This window comes from Erpetoichthys calabaricus, assembly GCF_900747795.2.
Source record: "Erpetoichthys calabaricus chromosome 1 unlocalized genomic scaffold, fErpCal1.3 SUPER_1_unloc_24, whole genome shotgun sequence".
In the NCBI taxonomy this organism is placed as follows: Eukaryota; Metazoa; Chordata; class Cladistia; order Polypteriformes; family Polypteridae; genus Erpetoichthys; species Erpetoichthys calabaricus.
Window position 1 is genome coordinate 1,192,631 of NW_026261590.1, and position 10,983 is coordinate 1,203,613.

Genomic DNA, 10,983 nt, shown 5'->3' on the forward strand with positions numbered 1-10,983 from the left:
GTTTTGTATTTGATCTTGTATGTGCTCTGTGCCTGAATCACTGCGTGCTCTTCCTCCAACAGGACACAGAATCAATTACATTCGTAATATTATAGCTCTCTGAAAAATTAAAATACTGAGAAGTATCCGTGATTTCATTTTCATGATGATAGGAGTTAAAGCATGTTACTAATCATGGGAACACGGTGGCGCAGTGATTGTTCATGGCTTACGCAAGATGCTTGCTGCGCCATGTGCGACCTTCGATGAAATGCTTTATTACAGAAGTACTGTCTTTTTCAACCGTACTAACCACCAATTCCTGTCCGTCCTTTTCTTACTCTAAATACCCAATCGCCACACAATCGGCTCTGTAATAGATGTTAAGCCATCTGTAAGCTTAGAACTAGAGAATCCATTCCCGGACAGGTTTATCCATTCCCGGGAACTCGGGAATCCCGCATGTCACACAGTGCACGGGCATCTCACATGTGAATGGTTTTAGAACGAGTGACACTTATTTTTAATAAAACTACTGCAATATGTTGCCACCAATAAAAGACTAACCTTAACTACAAGCAGTTCATGCTGTCATATAAGCACACGTATCTAGTTAGTTGTGGTAATAAGAGTGTAGAAAGCACAACGTGTCGAGCGTGCGGTCGTCCAGGCGAGAGCGCACCTTCGTGCAGAGTACACCAGCTGCTGAGAAAGCATGCTCTGCCTCCACTGAAATAAGCGGCAAAGTCATCAGATACTGATACACTTGTTCTAAACAATGCCCGCACTTGCTGCTGCTCTGAAACACCATTTCAGCTTTTACTGATGCATCCAGTTTCTTGTCATTATTCTGTGATGGCAAGTTTCTTAGCACAGATAATGCGTATGCAACATATTGACGCCTTGAAGTTTCAAGTTGCTGTTCAATGCTGTCAACAGCACAGACGTCAATGAACTCTGCCCCGTCCTGGCATTCGTGAGCTGCAGAGTGCAGACACCTTCCAGTCCACTGTGCTTAGTCAGCCGGGAGACTGACTGCTGCTGGTCTGTTGTTGACTGAATTAATCGGCAGCACACTATACCGTGGGCCAAAAAACTGTGCCACTTAATTATTTTCAACTATAACAACGATCAAGTTATTTCTTGATCGATTTTTACACTTTTACACGCTATATATGCAAGCTTGGCCGTTCCCGTTTTCCCGGTAATTACAGCAGTTTCATTCCCAGGAATGAAAAATGCCCGGGAATGGATTCCCTACTTAGAACACAGATTCTTCAAAACTTTTAAAGAACATCAAAATATCTTCGTAATGTTTGTTTATGCTATCCATCTATCCTTCCAGTGTTGCGCCAGCCACAGCAAGAATACAGCGCGATGCAGGAACAATCCGTGCACGGAGCTCAAGCTTCTCGCTAGCGCTGTGGCACCGTGTAAAGTTTTATCTGTATAATGAATATATTTTGCTGCATTTCATCTTAAAAATGGTATCGTCATCATGTGTAAATGCGCGCTTTATAAAGTGGCGCAGGTTGTGCAATATTATAACTATCATAAGTACAATTACCTCACTGTAACTTGCAAGTACAAACAGTTCTACAAGGAGCACTTGATAGACTAATTGAGTGCGTTTAGAGTTCTTGGGATGAAACTGTTTGTGAACAGCGAAGTCCGAACAGGAAAGGCTCTGAAGCGTTTGCCGTGTGAGAAGAGTTCAAATAGCGAATGGCTGAGGCAGCGTGTGCTTGATGCTGTATACAGGTAATTCTCTTTCCGATCAGCTGCTGTAGATCTGTGATTCACACTCAGATACAGTGATATAAATACTCCGAGTGGTGCAGTGAGAGTAATATGGAAAAAGGTGATCCGCTGTGGCAACCCCTAACGGGAGCAGCTGAAAGAAGAAGAAGGTGCAGTGAAAGTAACAACGCTAAAGCAGCTATTGAATTTAGAATAGTTTGACCATTCTGTGGACCATTATATTGTTACAGGTTAATTACAATCACATGCCTTAAACTAATCTTCTATACAGTAATCCCTCCTCCATCGCGGGGATTGCGTTCCAGACCCCCCCCACGAAAGGTGAAAATCCGCGAAGTAGAAACCATATGTTAATATGGTTATTTTTATATTGTCATGCTTGGGTCACAGATTTGCACAGAAACACAGGAGGTTGTAGAGAGACAGGAAACGTTATTCAAACACTGCCAAACAAACATTTGTCTCTTTTTCAAAAGTTTAAACTGTGCTCCATGACAAGACAGAGATGACAGTTCCGTCTCACAATTAAAAGAATGCAAACACATCTTCCTCTTCAAAGGAGTGCGAGTCAGAGGGAGAGAGAGCGAGAGAGAGAGAAAAAACAGCAAACGGTCAAAAATCAATAGGGCTGTTTGGCTTTTAAATATGCGAAGCATACAAAGTAGCTGCAAGGAAGGGAGCAAGCATTTTTCAGCATTTTTTTTGAGGTCTCCAGTCTCCAAAAAATACAAAGCAGTGCTAGAAAAATTGCAGAGGAAAGCTAGGGGTGAGATGTAGAATTATCGGAAAAGATTAAATGAGTTCAACCTTTTCAGTTTAAGCAAATGGAGATTAAGAGGAGGCATGACTGAAGTGTTTAACGTCATGAAAGTAATTAGAGCAGTGGAGCCTGGCTGTTACTTTTAAAAAGAGTTCAACAAGAACATGAAGACACAGTTGGAGACTTCTTGGGGGATAATTCCACATAAAGATCTCTAGCGGATTAAAAAACCCAGCTAAGATTCCCACCGTTGATTAAGATGGTGATTTATTTATTTTTTCAGTCGGGATCCCAGGAATGCACCCAACTCACACACACTCCCTCGCAGAGACAAAAAAGCAACCGGTAATAGAAATTAAAGAATATTAAATAAAAATGATCCTACCCCATTCCCCTTATAGCGATATACAATAAACACGAATTCAACAATAACAAACCACTAACACAAACCACACACAATGAAGTCCATGTAAACGGCAACTGATAAAATGTATTGATGGCGGTAGGTAGTCCAGAGATCAGCACGCTGTATATGAACGTAAAGGTCAGTCCTACTGGTATTTCCTGATGAGATGATGACTTGTCATTGGGATCAGGAGCGCTCCTTTCTTTGCAGGATGACAATAAATCCTCAGACAGTCCTCATGCAGCAGGAAGACACCAGACAGTCCATACACCCAAAACAGGAGACGATCTCCAGGACAAAATGAGAAAACACAAGTAGCAAAATGGGAAGGCAGACAGATAGGCAACTCCAGACACCACACACAAAAGACTTTTTGTCCTCTGAACTGCCTCCTTTTAAATGTTGCGCCTGCCTCCTTGTCCCCAGCAGCCCCTGCACCATCAGCAGACGACCAATTGGAGCCACTGCTAGGAGTTGAAGTTTCATTCCCCAATAGCTCCGCTACACATTGAAGAGTTTTTCTTCACACAGAAAACAACAGACAACATTACCAGGTAGTGTGTTGGAAAGTAGGACTTTTAGGAACTTTGAAAACTCAAAGTGATGTTGTTTTAGAGAGGTTAGGTGGATCAGATTGGCAAGAGTTGTTTTGCTGAATGGCCTGTTCTCATCAGATTTTTTGTAATATTTCCAATTTCTGTTTAATCAAAGGAAAATAATTTTGTAAGGCTGTGATTTTTGTCCACCTTTCCTTGCTCTGTATGAAGATGGGGTCTTCATCTTTGTATGAAAATGTGCTATATAAATAAATGTTATTGTTGCTGTCTCTGGCTGTTAGACTGATGTCAAGGTGACTCACGCACACTCAATTTAAGAAACTGAAAAATACCCCCAGGCTACCAGCTGCAACACAAGCCCGAAAGATGATCAATCTTCTCCCATTGCTTCACAGTCAGAGATGTGCTGTTGTCATGGAATTCAGCCCCCTTTTTACTCCAAACCCACCTTTGCACATTGTGGCCAACAAGTACTGTTTTGACTTCATCAGTCCACAGGACTTGTTTGCAAAATGCATCTGGCTTGTTTAGATGTTCATCTGCAAACTTCTGATGCTGAATTTTATGGTGAGGACACAGGAGAGGTTTTCTTCTAATGGCTTTTTCGTGAAGGTCATATCTGTGGTGGTGTCGCTGCACCAGAAGAACAGCGCATCACCACTCCAGAGTGTGACTACAAAACACCTTCATGAAGCTTTTGGGGTTTTGAATTGCCTTTCTAGCAATCTTATGAGCAGTTCTCTTGAAAATTGTTTTGGTTTTCCAGACTGCTAACTGCCATTTCTTAATAACGATACAAACTGAGGAAATGGCTCCTTGAAAACTCTTTGCTGTCTTCTTGTAGCCTTTTCCTGCTTTGTGGGCACCACTTATTTTATTCCTCAGAGTGCTAGGACAAGCTGTGAGGAGTCTGAGAATTGACACAGCTTTGAAATTTGCATCATGTTGCCATTCCTAATGATGATTGTGACCAAGCCAAAGCCCTTAAGGAGCTAATTTAAACTATGACATCGGGGGGGATGTGTGGGGGTTTAGAGTTATCTGAGACCTCTGATCACTTGGGGTGCCCATACATTAGTGGGGCACTTCTTCCTTTTCTCATACTACAAAGCAAAAATAATACACAAATCTTATTTAAATCGCAGAAAAGAATGGTGGCCTGGCCTTTGGAGATCAATTCATCTTCTATTGACTTAACTATTCACAGTAACAGTTATTTTGATCTGGGGGGGTCCCCACACTTTCGCATGTCACTGTATATGAAATGTCACGAAAGTGTACGTCTAAAACAAACCATCCTCTCACCAGTGTATATCGTGCATCTATGTTATAGGACTTAAATGATGGAATCCTAAACTTTCTATAATAAAAATGGCTCAGTATCTAAAATGATAAATTGCAATTATTTTTGAGGGATACTCTGATTTTTTTTTTTTGTCCTGTCCCGATCATATTTCTGGTTCTTTTCAAACAGTGCCATTACTGAGAGCTGAGACGCATTTGTTTCCTTAGTGGTTTTCCTGCTTTCACTGCATTGCTGAAAGTCGATGCGCTCAATCGAGTGTTGTATCTACAAGTGTCTCATCAAATAAGTTGCTACAAATTTTTCATTTTAAACTTCACATATAACATTCCTATCGCTTTTCAGGTACTTTTAAGATATTTCCAAACAGCAGTTATTTTCTACACCACTTTCCACTTTGTGCTCTCTGTCAGTGCTGCACGTGCCCTCAAATTCAAATATTCCATATCAAGAAATCGGTAGACCAGTCAACCAACTACAAACCGATTTCACAATAAACAGCAAAAACTGGACAATTTTAATTCAAGGCCGATTAATTTGCCTAACACAGCAATTCTCAACCTTTTTCTCCTTGTGAACCACTTCAAAAAACTGGAATAAATTAGCGAACCCCCTGTGTAGTCATTACGATATCTTTATATATAATCTTCATTTGGATCTTGATCTGTGTTTGTCCGCGAATTCATGTTCCTCTGACACTGCCTTGGTTGTTACTTTTGTTTACAAACACTGTCGACACCACTCTTTGTGTTTAGATCTGGCGTCAACACCGTGCTTTGTGTTTAGATCTGGTGTCGACACCTACTTCATTGTCGAGACTGTTTTTTTTTTTTGTTTCTATCGACCGTCGTTGGCACTACTTCATCCAAATCGAATGTTCACCTACTTCTTGAAGTCGGCAGTCAGAGTATGCAAGTCGGACACACTTCTGTGATTTTCCATCAATCAGCGTTTGGAGTTCAAGAAAGAAGCATTGGTTCTTCCTTACTCTTTGGATTGCCACAAAGCAACCTGCGAGATTGGAGAAAGGTTGAGAACAGATCATGAGAGGAAACTACAGCGTCGTGAAAACGAGACGGACTGTGAACGGAGAGAAGCAGAAATGCTCCTCCACCACCACATAATTACTATTCGGACAGTGATTCTGAGTAGGCCGTTCCTATCGAATTAATGTCCAACGGTTTTGTTTTGTAATTTTGTTTCCATTATAAAAAATCATAATGCTGTGCGACGAAGGGCCCAGTTCACGACTGGCAGCCACGTTTAAACAGGGAGCCCTTCACAGACAACTTTAACACACGCAACGTAGTTGGGCGCACATGGCTAGTAGTAAATAAAACAATTGGATTGTTTATTAAAATTTATTTTCCATTTTGAATACTAAATGATTCATATTGAAAAACCTAAACATAATTGTAAAACATTTACAGACAAACATTAATAAAACTAAGGTTTATCCTTGTACGTTGGATGTTTTGTTTCAATGTGTCTACGAAGAAGATGATGTTTTAAACTGCTGTTGTCAGACTTCATTACAAATTACACAAAGCGGTTTAGGTTCCGACTCATCCCCGGTAAAATAAAAACCCATTTGTAAATAGTCACTGTCATATTTTCGTTTCTTCTCTTTTGTCCTACTATGTTTGCCTATTTTTTCCTTCCTTTCAGTCTGGAGAGATGTTAGCTCACTGCAGCTTTCAGTGTCATCACCCTGTGTTGGTACCAAATCAGGGACTGAAGTAGAAGCAATTGATTTCTCGTCCAGCTTTTTGTCAGATTTGATGAAACTACCCATTTTTAACATATCAATCCATAATAAAATTACGGAGTAATAATTATTCAGTTTCGATGTGCACACGTTTAAGTAAAAAGTCTTTATCGTAATTTATTTACACACACTATGCACTACTAATTTATCTTATTAAAATCACTCGTGGTTCTTAAGCGCATCGTACGATTCAATTCGACTCTACTCTTCCTTGTCTGATCGACGTGTTTTTATATCGGCAGACGTTATTTTTGAGCGCATTCGGGCTTCTCGGTTTGCTGAATTGGAAGTTTCCGGATCATACGAGAATGTACACGCATCGCCAGTGGCGTAGCGTCTCATTGCGTTACATATTGTTACCTGTTGCGACTCAACAATTTTACAGAATCTTCCGTCGCAATGCGTAAGTGACTGAGGTAATATTCATGAATTTGACATTTTAATTGATTTGTTGACCCATTTTTATTATTGTATTATTAATAGTACTGTGAATAGATTTGCCAACATTTAATATTTTGTTATTTTTTACGTTGGGGATTTAAAATTCCGCCATTACGATATTTTTTTTTGCAAACCCCTTTTATAAAGCACGCGAGCCACCGATTGGGAATCACTGGTCTAACACTACTGTTATAGTTCAGTTGTATTTATTGTTTATAGCGCTCTTCATTGAGTGCAGGCTTAGACTGCTTGATGTTTGCATCTATAACAGAGATAATAATTCCATACGTGAACACACACATTAGAGCAAATAGACAGTTAAACCTGGCAAATTTTAGTTTACTCAACATAAGTCCTGACAGTAGATACCCATAAACATTATAATGGTGAGTATAAAGGTGACCAGTCCTTGTGTCACCTGTCACTCCCCTGTAGAGCTGAAATACCAACAGCTTCTCATTTTTCTCCGAGGTCACAGCAGCTTCTGTAGGCCTGGGCACTGAGGCGTCACTCATCCATTGCTCTCTTTTCCTTGGTCATTTAATGAAGCCATTTTGATGTTTATTTTGGTGTAAAATGGTTTTGGTTTAATTGTGCATAAATGTAAGGACACATTCTGATTATTGAAAGTGCCTTTTTCATGTTTGGCATGGCATTCTGTTTTATACAGTACTCTCCGTAATGGCTGAAACAAAGTATTATTTTTCTTTCATTTACCCCTTTTCTCAACAGATTAAAAAAATTTAGATTTGATTAAAGTTACACATCTTCATTAAAAGGGGATTTGCAAACATTTCAGTCACACACTGTAGAAATGACAGCACTTTTTCTACATGACCCCCACCCCCTCTATTTCAGGGCACCGTAATGTTTGGGCCAATTGATGTCAGAGGAGTTTGTGATTCCTCAGGTGTGTTTCATTGCTTTAGTCTTACAGGCCTAAGACACCTCATCTTGCTTCTGCCCTTTGGAGTTTGTAGTGGCCATTGTTGAACAGCTGTGTCAATGATAGTCAAAGAAGCCATTATGAGGCTGAAAAACAATAATAAAACCATTAGAGACATCAGTAAAACGTTAGGATGACCTAAATCAACTGTGTGGAATATCAACAAGAAGAATGCACAGGTGAGCTCAGTAATCACAAAGGGACAGATAGGCCAAGGAAGACCACCACTGCTGATGACAGAAGATGTTGCTGCAGATTGCATTTTGATTACAGCTTGCGCATCCTGATAGTAAGGATATTGCGTGTATCTCTGTAACAACTTAAATGTACCACCCCATACAGATGTCATGATGTGGCTCAGGGTGACTCGGAGGTTCCTCACCGGTCAGGCGGTTCACACTGAAAAGCCACCATCACCAAATAACCCACAGCTGTTAAGACCTGTAAGAGAACTGAGACTGTGTGATTTCTGCGTGATGGTCTCTGTAATGAAGGCACATGTTCAGCACACACTTCAAAGAGGATGACAGTAGGGAGTCTAAATCAGCTTATAATTCAGTCATCATCATGAGCCAAAATGTCATTGTGATATATCAACTCACTTCTTGTGTAGCCTTTCAAACATCAGAATGTGAAATGTGCAATGAAATGAGATTTTCTGCTCAGTTTGTTTGTCCACCAGGTGTTGCTAAAATGCCAACACAAATAAAGTCTGTATGGGACTTACAAATGCTCAAAACTTGCAGTAACTTTAAGCCAATTTAAACACAAAGTTCTAGTTTTAAAAATCCAAACTTTTGTGTGAGAAATGGCTTACACATGTTGCCGAGCAGAAGCAAGTTTTATACATGTGGCCCTGCTAAGTAGTTGTAATAGAAAACGTAAAATTAACAAATTGAGTGTGCTTTCCATGTACGACTGAAGTTTTATAATTGGTTATGCTTATCAAAGGTTGTTCCTAATTTCAGCCATGTATTTAATGCGAGTTAATGTTAATAATAAAGGCAGTAGACTGAAAGTAAGCTCTTTTTTCCCCTTTTAAACTTTGTACAGGAAACAAAGATCAGTGCAGTTTGGAATCTGGAAAAGAATTCTCTGGCAGGAGTGCTCTTCAGATCCACACTGGACTTCACACGGGAGAGAAGCCGTATTGCTGTAATGACTGTGGTAAACAGTTTTCACAAATGAACCATCTTCAGAGACACACTAGAGTTCACACGGGAGAGAAGCCATATTGCTGTAATGAATGTGGTAAACAGTTTTCACAAAAAGGCGATCTTCAGATACACACTAGAGTTCACACTGGAGAGAAGCCGTATTGCTGTAATGAATGTGGTAAACAGTTTTCAAAAATGTTCTGTCTTCAGAGACACACTAGAGTTCACACGAGAGAGAAGCCGTATTGCTGTAATGAATGTGGTAAACAGTTTTCACATAAAAGCAATCTTCAGATACACACTAGAGTTCACACTGGAGAGAAGCCGTATTGCTGTAATGAATGTGGTAAACAGTTTTCACGTATAAGCAGTCTTCAGATACACACTAGAGTTCACACTGGAGAGAAGCCATATTGCTGTAATGAATGTGGTAAACAGTTTTCACAAATGAGCCATCTTCAGATACACACTAGAGTTCACATTGGAGAGAAGCCGTATTGCTGTAATGAATGTGGTAAACAGTTTTCACATAAAATCAATCTGAAGAGCCACACTAGAGTTCACATTGGAGAGAAGCCGTATTGCTGTAATGAATGTGGTAAACAGTTTTCACGTATAGGCAGTCTTCAAAGACACACTAGAGTTCACAACAGAATATAAAGGGTAGCAGTTCAAAAATCAGTCCAGAAAAACAAGCACCCTTCAGAACTCGAGAGTGAGGTTCACTCCTGTCTTGAAAAGTAAGCATTGTTGACAAATTAATCTCTGAGAGAAGCCATATTGCTGTTTGGAATGTGGCAAACAAATCTGTCAGAGGAGTTCTCTTCAGAGACACACCAGAATTCACACCGGAGAGAAGTACAACTGAACTGTCCTGACTAAAGAGTGAGGTTCACTCCTGCCTGGACAGTAAGCACATGCAACTGACTGGAATCCATCCTACTTAGTGTTGTGTCAGAAACAAATCAACACAGAGGAGAATCAGAAGTTTATATCCTTTTTCCCTTTCCAGAAACAAAATAAAGAACAGGGCGTCATACAAACCGCTTCTCACCAAAGCCCCTACAGCCTCCACCATGTGCCTAGCTCTGTTTTCATAACATACGTATTACATATAGAACTATTTACAATATATTATACACATTTCATAAGAAAAGAACTCTTTACAATATACATAACCTCACATAATAAATCATAGTTCAGCTATATAATAATATCCATCCATCCATCCATTTTCCAACCCGCTGAATCCGAACACAGGGTCACAGGGGTCTGCTGGAGCCAATCCCGGCCAACACAGGGCACAAGGCAGGAACCAATCCTGGGCAGGGTGCCAACCCACCGCAGTATATAATAATATATATTTTTCTATTTTTATATAACAAAAAATAAAATAACAAACGTTTCCAAAAACTAACTGTAGCACCCCTCTGCTTTTACTGAGGGTTCTTACCTGAGTTGTTTTCTTCTTTTTTTCCTTCTTTACTTTCTTTAAATATACATTTTTACCTTAGTGTTGTCAGCACAACTGTTTCAAGGAACAAACCTGTGTTACTAATGTAATTTATATACAGTAACTCTACCATTAATTGTACAATTTGTTACTAGACTCCACATAAGGATACTATAGCCACCTGCCAAACGTGATTTCCTTTTTTTTTTTTTTTCTTCCCCTTTTATGGCTTAGCCAGCCATTATATATAAAAAAAGGCAAAGTTCAATGGTTTAGTTTAAATAAATTAACTATTTACATATATACATAACACATCCATACAAAAGTATAAATTTAAATAATTCAAGAAATCTATATCAGTGTTGAACCAGCAGTCCTTTCTTTGAATGAAAAAAATATCAATAAACAAGTACAATCCCCTTATAAAACCGAAGCTGGCAAACTAAATTAAA

At 39.6% G+C, this 10,983-nt stretch overlaps 1 pseudogene; it reads left to right on the forward strand.

Annotated features, from left to right (window-relative positions):
- The window catches only part of LOC127526389 (zinc finger protein 420-like), a 537,318-nt pseudogene extending 527,030 nt beyond the window's left edge, over positions 1-10,288 (forward strand).
- The last annotated feature ends 695 nt before the right edge of the window (positions 10,289-10,983 follow it).